Source organism: Pistacia vera, unplaced genomic scaffold (assembly GCF_008641045.1).
Source record: "Pistacia vera cultivar Batoury unplaced genomic scaffold, PisVer_v2 Contig71, whole genome shotgun sequence".
NCBI lineage: Eukaryota > Viridiplantae > Streptophyta > Magnoliopsida > Sapindales > Anacardiaceae > Pistacia > Pistacia vera.
This window is the reverse complement of record NW_022196568.1, coordinates 1,250,394-1,265,163: the sequence shown is the minus strand read 5'-3', so window position 1 is coordinate 1,265,163 and position 14,770 is coordinate 1,250,394. Positions and strand designations below refer to the sequence as shown.

Sequence of the window (14,770 nt, the reverse complement as noted above, 5' to 3'; positions counted from 1 at the left end):
GATCGCTAGTGGCCTCAACTTCATGGGATCAATCCCTCCTTCTGTACATGTAGATTTTTACGTCTACAGGTATTATCAAGCATCGTCGAATTTCGAAGTCATTATCCCACCTTGAAGGAGCCTCTTACTTTAGTTTCCTCACAAAATTTGAAGACAATAAGAGTTTGTATTTTTGCAAAATGACACTTCCGAAAATCACTAAATTTGAAGACAATAACCTTTTACGACATAAAAAATTGATATTTTGGGCCGTCTTCGGAATTTGAAGTCCCTATCACACATTGAAGTAGCCTTTTTCCTTAGCTTGCTTGCAAAATTTGAAGACAACAAAAGTTATATATGGTTGGAAACCGGCCTCCTGGAAATGGCTAAATTTTCAGATAATAGCGTTTGTTTTTCGGCATAAAAAAATTTGGTATTTTTAACTGTCGTCAGAATTTGAAGTTATTATCCCACTTTTAGTTTTAAGGGCCTTCTTTTCCTCATAAAATTTCAGGACAATAAGTGTTCTGTACTGTGGGTAATGGGTCTTCCGAAAATGGTTAAATTTGAAGATAATAACCTTTATTTTTCGATAAAATAAAAATGCAAAATAAAATTTAAAATTGTTCCCATCCTGCCAAAAACTTCCTCACTTGTTAACAAATGATTATTTTTTACTATATCTATAAAGTTTATAATTAAAAACTAATAAATATATTAGCAATAAATACATTATTTATAATTAAAAACATTTTTTTTCTTACCGAACTCTTGAGAATTTTTATACCACGTTTTATTTATTATTTTTATTTATTTTATTTTTGTGTGTGGTGTAATGTATAGTGTATGTTAACGAATAATTTAAAATTAAATTTTAAAGTTGTAAAACACAACTAAAATTAATTATGTTTAAAAACAAATTAGGATCCAAATTTCCAGAAAAAAGCGGGAGTTGAAATGGCGAAAGAGAAAAGTTGAGCTCTTCTTTCCAGCAAGTGGCTCGATTATCAACTTACGTTAGATGAGAGGTGAATCTGATGCAAAACACTTTAGATGTCTTTTAAGAACATGAAACTAGATCTGAAACAGGTTTGCTTTTTCCATGATATATTATTATTTTTTTTTATTTTTTTTCAACTGAATCTCTCTTCAATAATCTCAATTTGCTTCTAATTCATATTTTTGTTGCTTATGATCTTGTGGTTACGTTTTAAATAAATGGGAAATATTTCGAGTGGAAGGAGAGTCAAATCATAGTTCCTCATCGAGGGATTTTAGACGTTTTCTATTCCTCTCTTGTATGTATAGAAGTATAGATTATGCAATTGAGGTTTAGTCTTATCCGTAATTCATGTATGTGCCACCTGGCAGATGAAGCCTTTGTCATGAATTATATTGTTTGTAGTAGAGATTGGGGTTTGGTCATGATCTATGTTGAAAATGGATGTTAAGGTGCTTCAGATCTACGTGTCGTCCGTATTTATTTTGAGAGATTGATGATTTTTCTGTTATTAGATTTGTATAAATTTTATGTACACGAATATGTCTGTACCACCATGGATTGAACGAACATGAAGATGTCAGAGGTTGGAGTTGTCGACTACTTCAGCATTAATGGGTAACGGAGACGCACTCGGAGACGCACTAGGCCTTCATTGTGTGAAGTATTCGCCAAGTGGAGATGTTGGAGTTGTCGACTACTTCAGCATTAATGGGTAACGGAGACGCACTCGGTGAGGGGCGGGGGTCGCGGGGGCAGCGCCCCCGAGCCCGTAGGCGGTTTTGGGCTTTCATGTATAACCGCTGTAGGATTCCTTTAAGTTATTAATTCCTTTTGGATTGGGCTTAGGAATAGGAATTCTTGTAAAACTAGGTTAATCTCTAAAACTAGTATATAAACATACTTTTCTCTGTTATGGGGAGAGAGCAATTCATTCTGTAAACGAGAGAGGTGAGACATATTTCAATAAATTGACTCAGCTGGACGTAGCCCACATTGGGTGAAACAGGGTAAATCGCACGTATAATTTCTTGTTTACTGTTTGTTTTGTTTTACTATTATATTTTTGTCTTCTGTTCTCTATTTCGTTCAATTGGTATCAGAGCAAGGTTCTGTTAGATGTGATTTAGAGATGGCGGGATCAAAGGTTGAGATTGAGAAGTCGACGCAAACGTTCGAGCTCTGGAAACTGCGGATGGAGGATTACCTGTTGATAGGGACCTGTGGGGGTGCAATTGTGAATGATAGGCCAACAGTCGGGACTGCGCGTGTACAACGAGTGAAACGTCTGGAACTGGATTGTCAAGTACACTTGGGTCTAAACCTGCTGAAGGAGAATTATCAGCGATGATCGTGCCGCACTTGCTGAATGGGACAAGATGGATCGGAAAGCCAGAGGTTTGATTCGCATCTGTCTTGAGGACTCTATTCTAACGAATGTGATGGATCAGGATACGGCTAAAGGTTTATGGCAGAAGCTGGAAAATGTGTATCTGAGTAAGTCTTTGGTGAACGTGCTGTTCGTCGCAAGAAACTCTACAATCTCCGTATGCATGATGGGGATTCTCTTGCTGCACATCTGGATGAGTTTAATACTCTGGTGAATCAACTGTGGCTGTGGATGTAACTCACCGAATCTGAGAAGTGGTAACATTGTTATGCTCGCTGCCTGATAGTGGGACAATTGATTGTTGCGATGGTGGTGGAGGATTGACACAGACGTGTGGGAATCTGTATGTTCTATATGTTGGCAGAGGATATGCGGCGAAGAGGTTCAGAGGGTTCGTCTAGGGATGCTTTAACTGCTAGGGGACGAAACCTTGATAGGAATTCTAAAAGTCTGGCGACAGGGGAAAGTCGCGAGGTAGATCTAAGAGCAAGGATAAAAGTAAGATTAAATGCTGGAGATGTCAGGAATTTGGGCATTTTAAGAAAGACTGCAGAAAAAACCAGTGAAGGGGAAGAAGCTGAAACCTCGTACAAACGGGAATCAAATGGTGATATGTATGTGGCTGCTGCATGTATGGCTGGATCAGACCAATCGGTTTGGTATGTGATACTGGTGCGTCGTTCCATATGACACCTCACAAGGAATGGTTTTGTGAGTATGAGACAAACAATGGAGGAACGTTCTGTTAGGAGATGATACTGCTGTGAAGATTATTGGCCACGGGAAAATCAGGTTGAGGTTGCATGATGGTTAGTGGGACGCTCCCTGAAGTGATGCACATCCCTGGTATGAGTAGAATCTGCTCTCTGTTGGAACAATGGCTAACGAGGTATGTATTCAATTGTGACGAAACATCCTGTAAGATGACTCGGGGATCTAGGTTATTGCACGAGGAGTGACTGTGACATTATACAGGCTGCAAGCATCAATTGTAAGAAATTCCTCTTTGGGTGGTTATGTTTCGGAAAAGGAGGCTGAAAAAGAACTTGATTCTGCAACATTTGGGCATCAGCGAATGGGGCACATTGGAGAGTCGGCTTTGTCTATTTGGTGACTTAGAATATGCTGACGTATTCCTAACTGTTCCATGAGTTTTGGGTTTTGTGAGGAATGTTTACAGGGCAAGCAGAATCGAGTTAGTTTTCAATCGACAGGCACGAGAGCAACAAAAAAACTGGAGTTAATTCATAGTGAGTTTTTGGGCCCATCCAGTGGAATCTGTTGGTAAATCCAGGTATTATGTTCTTTATTGATGATTTTTAGATACTGTTGGGTTTATTTCATGCGCAGCAAGTCTGAGGCTTTTGAGAAATTTCGGGAATTTAAAGCTTAGTTGAGAATCAGTTTGACAGGAAGATTAGAGCTTTGCGAAATGATAATGGCGGTGAGTTTTGCTCTAGTAAGTTTGAGCAATTTTGTGGGACACATGGAATGCAGAAAAAAACTACACTTACACACCTCAACAAAATGGAGTGGCTGAACGTCTCAATCGGTCACTGTTAGAGAAGGCTAGAGCATGTGAATACGACAGATTTGGGGTCTGAATTTGGGCAGAAGCTACAGCGATGGCTTGTATTTGAAGAATCGGTCTACATTCTTCTGTTAAAGACATGACGCCATATAAAGCTTTGTATGGTAAGAAACCTAATCTGTCTTTTTATCGAGTTTTTGGTTGTGATGCGTATGGGCATGTACCAAGGAGAAGAGAAGCAAGCTTGACAGTAAATTTGAGAAGTGCAAGTTTGTGGGGTTCAAGGATGCATCAAGGGATACAAGTGTGGGAATCCTGTGAGTAGAAGCATTATAACAGCAGAGATGTAATCTTTGAGAGGTAAAACAACGAGTGGGAACTCTTGAAGATCTTGAGCAGTCAAAGAAAATTCAGTTTGATGTGACTACAGTAGAGCAAGAGGAGGAGATGACTCCAAATGTTGCTGCAGAGATGAAAATTTAGAGTCTATAGAATCTGACCATGAAGAAACTGTATAGTGTGGCTGATGAGGTTCTGTGGATGATTTGAGGATGATTTTGATGATGAAGTTGTGGTGCCATCAACTTTGAGGAGATCTACAAGAGTTAGAAAGGCACCAGTTCGTTTCTCTCTAAGTGCATTGAGTGGATTACATGCTCTGAATATGATTGGGTGATGAACCTAGGAATGTAATGAAGCAAGAGCATGGAAGATGCAAATCGTGGGAGGTTGCAATGAATGATGAGATGCAGTCACTGGACAAGAATAGTACATGGATCCTATGTAAATTGCTAAGGATATAAAGGCAATGGTTGCAAGTGGGTGTTCAAAAGAAAGTTGAGGCAGATGGGACAATTGCAAAGTATAAGGCGAGACTTGTTGCAAAGGGATTCTCGCAGATTGAGGGTGTTGATATGGTGGGAGATTTCTCTCCTGTGGCCAAGTTAACATCAATCAGGTATGTTTATCTATGCTGCTGCGTTTGATCTTGAAATTAAACAACTTGATGTAAAGACGGCATTCTTACATGGAGATTTAGAGGAGGAAATTTACATGAGGCAACCTAAGGGGTTTGTATGTAAAGAGGAAGGAAGACTTGGTGTGGAGGTTGAGGAAGTCTTTGTATGGGCTTAAACAATCACCAAGGATGTGGAACCAAAAGTTCGACTCCTATGTTCTTCAGCATGGTTTTAGCCGCAGCAACGTGGATCACTGTGTTTATGTAAAAGGTTAGAAAATGTCTTTGTTATTTAACCTTATAGTAGATGATATGTTGCTGATAGGGAATAGCAAAGAGTTGATAAATTTGTGAAGGGTTTGTTGGCTGCACAATTTGACATGAAGGATCTGGGGCTGCAAATTTTATTTTTGGTATGCAAATTACTAGAGATCGTGCAGAGTTGTAAATTGTGGTTAGGGCAGAGAAAGTACATCGAGGAGGTGTTGAAGAAATTTAACATGGTAGACTACAAACCTGTGAAGACTCCTATGACTTTGGAGTGAAATTGTCTACTGATCAGTGTCCCAAGTCTGAGGAAGATGCTGAAGAAATGACACATGTACCATATGCGAGTGCTGTAGGTAGTTTGATGTATGCCATGGTGTGCACACGACCGATATGCACAAGCAGTGGGAGTTTTGAGTCGCTTTAGTCAAATCCTGGTAAGGAGCATTGGAGTGCTGTAAAGAGGGTTCTTAGATATCTTGTGGCACCTCGGATTTAACATATGTTATGGAGGCATGGCGACTGGGGATGAGCTATGATGTGATAGGTTTTGTGGATGCTGATTGGGAGGTGATCTCGATAGTAGGCGTTCCACAAGTGGGTATGTATCTCTTTATTTGGTGCTGCTGTTGTTGGATGAGAAAAGGCCAAAGTACTGTGGCTTTGTCATCGACTGAGGCAGAATACATGGCATTGACACATGCTGGCAAGGAAGCTATGTGGCTTCAAAGATTGAGTTTAGAGCTTGGCTTCAAGCTTGATGCTGTGAAGATTGGATGTGACAATCAAGGGGCTATTTACTTAGCCAAGAATCCTGCCTTTCATTCGCGATCAAAACACATTGACATACAATACCATTTCATCAGGCAAAAGGTGGAGGAAAAATTGGTGTTGTTAGAGAAGGTTGATACACTTGTTAATGTTGCAGATTTTCTTACCAAGGCTGTGACCTTAGCAAAGTTTACATGGTGTGTTGATGAGGTAGGCCTTCATTGTGTGAAGTATTCGCCAAGTGGGAGAATGTTGGAGTTGTCGACTACTTCAGCATTAATGGGTAACGGAGACGCACTCGGTGAGCGGGCGGGGGTCGCAGGGGCAGCGCCCCCGAGCCCGTAGGCGGTTTTGGGCTTTTCCATGTATAACCGCTGTAGGATTCCTTTTAAGTTATTAATTCCTTTTTGGGTTGGGCTTAGGAATAAGAATTCTTGTAAAACTAGGTTTAATCTCTTAAACCTAGTATATAAACATACTTTTCTCTTGTTATGGGGAGAGAGCAATTCATTCATTATAAACGAGAGAGGTGAGGCATATTTCAATAATATTGACTCAGCTGGACGTAGCCCACATTGGGTGAACCAGGGTAAATTGCGCGTATAATTTCTTTGTTTACTGTTTGTTTTGTTTTACTATTATTATTTTTGTTCCTGTTGCTTCTCTATTTCGTTCACGGAGGTCCATGAGCTTAAGATTATACTTGCCGAATGGATTCAATTGTATTTGTCTTACTGCAAAAAGTGAAAGCAACTCTAACCAGATAAAAGTCATTTAGTATAAAAAACATTTTAAATTCTGTTCTCTCTTTGTTTCCTTTTATTTACTTGTCAGTTCCATATATTTAGAATTTTTACTTGAGATAGACACCTACACCTCGATAATTGTTGTTTACACTTGTCTATTCTTATTCATTTGTAGTTATAATTTTACGATAATTATACTTTGCTTATCTATTTTTTTCATCTTTAGTGTTTTGACATATTGTATAAGTCATCCGCGTAACCTTGGCAACTCATCTCTTTTCCATCTTTATATTTATCGTATCACATTATGCACTACACAAAAACATTCTTGTACAAGCACTCAAGTTTGCTTATGTATGCTTGAAATCTTCATGATTGATTAGCTATGCTTTTTATAACACTTGTTTCCATTAGCAATTTGTATGTTTGATAGACCTCCGGTTAGCAAGGCTTACCAACTAGGGGGGCACAAGGGTAAAAAGGGTGCTGGAAGTGTGATGTAGTGAGGGTTGTTATAATTGTTATAATTGTCCACGTGTTGAGGGAATACAGTTGGTTAGAGGGGAATAATTTTTGGGAGTAAACAGTATATTAGAAGAGGGTTATTCTTGAGGCAGGATATATTTTTTAAGAGTCTTTTGGGAGGTCCCCAGCTCCTCGAATTGCTGGGATCTATCCATTCTTGTTATTGCATTTCTATCCTTGTTTTCCTTTAATTTCAATATAATATTAGTCTCTTGTGGAATTGGTTTTTTGTCAATCTGTGTTCTGGGAATTATTTGCTACTGAAATTGATTGAATTAGCAGGAGGTTCTATCAATTTGGTATCAGAGCTCGGTTGGCTGATGGCACACACTAGAATGGAAAGTAGAGTTGACAGTTTAGAGAAGGAAGTGGGATCAATGAAGTAGGATTTAGGAAGTGTGAAAGAATACTTACTTGAGATGCGTGAGCTGATGCATTGAGAGAGGAACGCGATGAAGCGTGAAATTGCAAGACATAAAATACATCATCGTCGGAGAGTCAGAACAACAGCGAGAATAGTGGCCACGATCCAAACAAAAACAGTTCTGAGTTGGGAAAAGAGGATAGGAAGATTAAGAATTGGAACTGTTAATATTCAATGGAAATGATCCTTATGGGTGGACTTTTAGGGTATACCAATATTTTAACATCAATTGGTACGAAGAGGTAGAGATGGTGGAGGTTACCACTGTATGCGTAGAGGGCAGAGCACTGAATTGGTATTAGTGGGTGGACTCATGGACACCTTTTTACTCATGGGGAGCCTTTAAAGGTCGGTGCAAGTTGGCATATGCTTTCATTTGTCCCTGTGCCACGGCAAAATTATGTTTGAGTTCATCCAAAAGTGAATTACACTCCCGCATTTGCTAATTAACCTCTTCTACTACAGAGGGGCAGTCCGTAAACTTGAGAATGGTAGGAGGATCTCTGCCATATAATGTCTTGAAAGGTGTCATTTTGTTTGCCTATCGATTTAAGGGTGGTACGTCGAGTGAACTTTAAGTTGGTTCCTGCGGCCGAAGTTCCCTAGCTCCTCGAATTGCTGGGATCTATCTGTTCTTGTTATTGCATTTCTATATTTGTTTTCCTTTAATTTCAATATAATATTAGTCTGTTGTGGAATTGGTTTTTTGTCAATCTATGTTCGGGGAATTATTTGCTGGTGAAGTTGATTGAATTAGCAGGGGGTTCTATCAATGTTTAACACTTGCTTTTGTGATATCTGAATTCAGTTTACTGTTTAGTTTGATGTTTTTATGGATGCTATTCTTATTTTGTCACAGAATTGTTTGTATTAACTTGCAACAAAAGTGAGGTTTTGTCTTGGTATCTTCCACCTCTTGTAACTTCTATCTGGCCTTAGTAGGAATAAGAGACGAGTCGAGTAGCTCACGAGCTACTCGAGCTCGGCTCATCAAAAGCTCGCACTCAACTTGCAGCCAGTCGAGTTGAGTGTGAGCTCAAGTGGATCGTCAAAGGGATCGAGCTGAGTTCGATTTGGCCTAAGCTCGGCTCGATAGGCTCACGAGCTTCAGCGAGCTCAGAGGGCCAATTTGCAAGTTTTGAAACTTCATTTTATTTTCTAGTTTTCAAATGACAAACAACAACCCTTTTGTGTTTGTATATAGCTTCATGTGTTTATACATAGCTTCATGGAGTGCACTGTCTACTGTCTACCCTTTTGTAGTTGTGTTTGTGCAAGAAATGCATATCACATCCAACAAATGTCTCAAACAATTGTAATGCATATTTCATCTAAGAACTTTAAACTTGTAATGCATATTTCATCTAAGAACTTTAAACTTGTCATTTCATTATTGTTTTAGAAGATTGTTAGTGTTGGAAATGGAAGATTGTGTTAAATTATGTTGTTTTGGAAGATTGTTGGTGTTGGAAATGGAAGATTGTGTTGAATTATGGGTGAGTTTGGCCTTTAGAGTTGCAACTTCTTTGTGGTTCACAAGCTGCTATTGAGCTCGAGCAGGCTCGAGCTTGTTTAAGCAAGCTCGAGCTCAAGTACACCTCAAGACTTGCGAGTTCGAGCTCGAACACTGATATTCAGACTCGTTCGAGCTCGCCTCGAACTCGGTTTGTTACTGTTCATCACGAACCAAGCTCAAGTATCGAGATGCTCGGCTCGGTTCGTGTACATCCCTAGGCCTTAGATAATATGTTAGCTAAAGTTTTTGTGTTGTTTAACGTTCTTAGTTCATTTGACCATTATGAAGCTTTGATAAGTCAATTTGCTTCTTTAGGGAGCAAATTTAATTGGATGTCGGAGTTTTCTCTAGGGTAGAAGTACGAACTTATCGCTTTCCTTTCAAAGTTGGGGTAAGCAACTTATATTGCAGTTGATAATATTGGATCAAAGTGCTTCTTTAATTTCATAACACCATATAATAGTTTTCTCCAATAAGAAATTCATCCAAATGCATTTTTTTTTACCTATAATTCCTATCTTTCTAGACCATCTAGTTCCCATGAATGTTGATTTGATTGACTGAGATGATACCTTATGACATTATAGCGATGAAATTGTGTCTACTTGCTCAAATGTTCAATTAGTGAAACAAATTTTGCACTGTTGTCCTTTACATGTACATGTTTAAAGTAGCAGGTTGATAGTTAAGTTTTATGTTTTACTCATTATAAAGTGCATCAGAAGATTATTATTAGCAACATCAGGTCATCTAAAAGGCTCAAAATCACCACAAGGTTTTCATTGAAAATTTTTCACCTGTGAGAATTTAAATCCTTAATTTGCATTGTAATAAATCTTTCCAAACTATTTGACATAAAGCGAATGAAAAGGAAAAATTTGGATTGGATACTTTACCAAAGTATAAAGGAAGTAAAAGGTTGAACTCCAAAATTTTTAGAAAAAGAAAAAAGAAACGAATACTGGAATGCACTGCACTGGACTTATTGCTCTGGACGGGAGTCTATTAATCCCTTTAGGTCTCTCTGCTCTCCCTTAAAACTGCAAGTCTGTTCACTGCTTGGTTGTTTTTTATCTGCAAGCTATTGCTCTGAAAGCACTGATGGCACATAGGGGAAACTAATTGAGATGAAAGTGAAGTTAGCTTATTAAGCAGGATATCCAGCTTTAAATATCTTATTTATAACTAAAAGTCCTTCATGTACATCTATTGGGACATAGTGTTATTGTACATACACATGAGTTCTTTTTTGTTTTGTTTTGTTTTGTTCATCTTGAGACAAACTAATGGGTACTAAAATGCAATAAATAAATTTAACTTTTTAGGTAGCAATGTGTCATCACATTGTTATTGGAGATTAGATTTGGATAAACAGTAATGAAATGATCCAACTAATTTTTTGTTCAATGCAGATAATTGGACGTGATTATGTTTATCATTTATATGACATCATACTTAGGGAACAACAAAAAATCAGATTTTCTCCAAATCAACCACGATTCGATTGTTGTTTTTAAACTCAAATTTTATTTTGATTGAGTTTTTGATTGGTTGGTTTATAGTCATTGATTTGATAGTGTTTGACTGATGTGTTCGAAGTTAAAATTGGAGTACAGATTGGTTCAATTTTGTTTCCTTGGTTCTTTGATCTGATTTCTGGCGTGTGATTCATTACAGTTTTTTAAGGGTTTCGTTCATAGCTTTTTGAATTTGAGTCATTAGCAGCTTGTTAAATTTTCTTTCGAAATATTATTGTTAGTTTGAGCGATTGCAAAGTGTTTGTGGTGAAAATGATTGATTAGTTGCAATTGTTGTAAGTTTGTTTGTTTTAGTTTATAAATCTTACTGAATATTATTGCAGTTTTTTAAAGTAAAGTTCATAATTGTTCGGTTCATCATCGAAAGCTACTTTTGGAACTCATTGAAGTTCTTACTGGAATTGGTTGATTCTCCTCATGTCCTGGGTACAGGTAGATTAGAAAAGGTTGGAAATAGGCATGCCTCTACAAGCGATAGATCGAGCCAAAGTGCGTAAGATTGGATCAACCAGCCTTTCCCCACTCAGGGTCATTGTAACTCTTGAGATTAAAATATTAAACCAGGGTTTTACTAAGAGTCTGCTTGAGAGTTTTTTTTTTCCACTGATTTTGGGAGATTTTTAATTAGACTGGTTTTGAGGTGTTTAAAAACCATTGCTTGCCAGATTTTTTATAGACTGGTTTTGACTGGTTTAAAAACCCCCTAAAACCCCGTTCAATCTTCAACTTTTAGATGACTGTTATAATGCTTTTGAATCTTTCATCTTAGGCTTTCTAATCCTTCATTAGAGATATGAAGGTTTTCTTTCTTTCTTCTTCATTTTCCCTTCAATTTTTTGTTCTTTTAATCTGGTAAACTCCTTTGCACGCTGTATACAATTTAATTGCATTTCTTTACTAGTTGTTTTACAAAATTAGGTGGTTTTTCCTCTATTTGATTCTTTCTATTTGCGTTTAGGTGATTGGTTGAATCCTTATCAGTTTGTTAAATAAAATTGCTTTACTTCACTGATGGAAGAAAAGAACAAAAAAACTGTTTTTTAGAAATACCATTGCGGCTGTTATATTGATAATTTGCGAAGTCCAACATTGTGGTAACATATTTATTCTCTTAAAATGACAGATTTCGAATGATTGTGTGATGAATTAAATAATATACAATGAAAGAACTTAAAAATAAATTAAACTAGAACTTATAAATAAATTAAACTTGGAAGGAACTTTGATATTAAGTATTGGTAATTGAAAAAAAAACTCCCAAATATTGATTGAAGTTGAGGTATTTTTATGGGTATATATATAAATTTATTATTTTAAAAAAATGTCAGAATCACTAAAAAATAAACTATCAAGCACAGGATGAGTGTTTTAAAAACTATTACTAAAAACCCTTCAAAATCTCTATAATGATTTACCCTCGTAACCACTATCATAAAACTCTGGAACAAACTCTAAAGGGTTTTAAGCGAAGGCAACTATCTAAAACCCATTTTCTCCGATATGTTATTATCGGTTTTATCCTCCGCCAAAATGCCCGTTGAAGCGACACAACTTTACTATTCTATTCGAAAAGACGGTATTTTTCCTTCTTTGGCTTCTCTAAGTGTTTTGCTTGAATGTTTGATGAATTGTAATCTATTTGTTGATAGGACTCTTGAATTGTTTGAGAAGATTGTTGGGTCGGGTTTTCTAACCGATAGGTTTACTTATGGTAAAGCTGTTCAAGCCGTGGTGAAATTGGGTGATTTGGATAGGGGTTTTGAGATTGTTAAGCCTATGATGAGGAGAGGAGCGAGTCCTAATGTATTTGTTTATAATGTTTTGATCAGTGGGTTGTGTAAAGAGAAGAAAATGCGGGATGCGGAGAAAGTGTTTGATAAAATGTGTAGGAGAAAATTTGTGGCGACGAGCGTTACCTATAATACGTTGGTTGATGGGTATAGTAAAGTTGGGGAGTTGGAGAAGGCTTTTGAATTGAGAGAGAATGAAGATTGAGAATGTGGAGGCGAATTTGGTTACTTAGAATTCTTTACTTAGTAGCCTTTGCAGGGCGAAGAAGATGGAAGAGGCTAAACGGGTTTTCGAAGGAAATGAAAGATCATGGCTTTGTGCCTGATGGGTATAGTTGTAGTATCCTTTTTGATGGGTTGTTAAGGTGTTGTGATGGGTAAGGTATGATGGCTTTGCATGAAGAAGCGTGTGGGAGAGGCGTTAGGATTAATAGTTATACCTGTGGCATTTTGTTGAATGCATTATATAAAGAAGGGAAGGTTGAAAAGGCGGAGGAAATTTTGGAGAAGGATATGGAAAATGGGCTTGTTCCAGATAAGGTTATGTTTAACACAATTGTGAATGGGTATTGTCAAAAGGGGCCACGTGAATAGAGCTATTTTGACCATTGATCTCTATGGACAGATGGGCCTTTTTGATAGGTGCTTCCAGATTCTTGAATAAATGGAAAATCATGGGTTAAAGCCAAATGTTGTGAGCTACGGTTCTATCATAAATTGCATGTGCAAGGATGGGAAGCTTCTCGAAGCTGTAATAGTCCTCAGGGATATGGAAGGCATAGGAATTTTTCCTACTGCTCAAGTATATAATATGCTTATTGATGGTAGCTGCAAAGTGGAGAGGATTAAAGATGCTTTCAGATTTCTTGATGAGATGGTGAAAAGTAAAATGGGTCCAACACTTGTAACTTAATAATCCCAATATGGCCTTTGCAAAGGAAAGGTTAATGGAAGCTGAAGACTGCTTCACCAAATGACTAAAAGTGCTTAGACTCTTAGTCCGGATGTGATTACATATACTCGCTGATCTCAGGTTATTCTGATACAGGAAATGCTCAGAATATCTTGAGCTATACGAAATTATGAAGAAGTTCATTGAACCTCTCTAAGACTTATCATCCTCTTATTAGTGGATGTCGCAAAGGGGAATTGTAGTTAGAAACTATTAGTGAAATGTTACAGACTAATTTGGCTCCTGATCTACTGTGTATAATGCAATCATTCACTGTTATGCCAGCATCGAGATCTTCAAAAGGCATTGGCATTGCATAGTGAAATGGTGCCAAGGAATCGTCCAGACAATGTGACTTATAATAGCTTTGATTTTTGGGTCTTAAAAGAGGGAAAAGTATCCGAAGTAAAAATTTGTCAATTACTGAAGGCCAAGATCTGTCAATTACATGAAGGCCAGAGGATTGATCCCTAAAGCTGCACACTACAACATACTGATCAAGGGATATGTGTGAACTTAAGGATTTTGGTGGAGCATACATTTGGTACTGAGAGATGCTTGAGAATGGTTTCCTCCCCAGCTTTGGTATATGCAATGAACTTACCAGTGGTCTTAACGGATGGGGTTGGAAGAGGACCAGATTATATGCTCTGAAATGAGTGCTAAAGAGTGGATGATTTAACATTACTGAGGATCTTTCTGCTGCTGCCACAATGTAGAGTGATACTTGGTGTGATTTAGTACTCATGGCCTTATTTATTAAGCTCTCAAGGAAAGCATGAAATGCAGCTGCATAAAGCTCTGTGATTACTGGGCAATTCTTGATGCTTATGCCCAACCTGCCCTGTTATATGTTGCACATACCTAATCAATGTTTAGTCATCAGCAATTCTTTCTTTTCTTTATCAGGTTTGTATGGTAAATATGTAGTGGTATCAGTCAGTCTATTGAGGGAAAAGTGGATCCAATCTCATGGATCTATCATGTCCAAAACTTGCTGTGTTACCCTTTTTTGAATAATTTGTAAAATGATGAGTTAAGTTTCACCAACATCTTTTCTCTCAAACATTTTTGAGAAGTGCTGGATGACGATCTACTTAGGATCTCTTGCATAAAATATTAGAACTTGCAAAAAAAGGGCTTATTTTTTAAAAAGATTCAGGTTTTGAAAATTGCTATTTTTGTTAAAAGTTTAGGTTTTGAAAATGTACTTTTTAAAAATAATTTAGGATTTCAAGAATATACTCTTTTTGTGAATTAGGGTTTTGAGATGGATTTTTTTTTAAAAAAAAATTACGGTTTAGAGGATGAATTTTTTTTTTTGTTTAAATTTGGTGTAACCTGAAATCTTGAAAATTGCTATTTTTGTATAAAAGTTTA

At 37.3% G+C, this 14,770-nt stretch overlaps 1 pseudogene; it reads left to right on the top strand.

The window, feature by feature from the left end:
• The first annotated feature begins 4,042 nt into the window (after window positions 1-4,042).
• LOC116114368 lies at window positions 4,043-14,072 on the top strand (annotated as a pseudogene).
• Window positions 14,073-14,770: the final 698 nt, after the last annotated feature.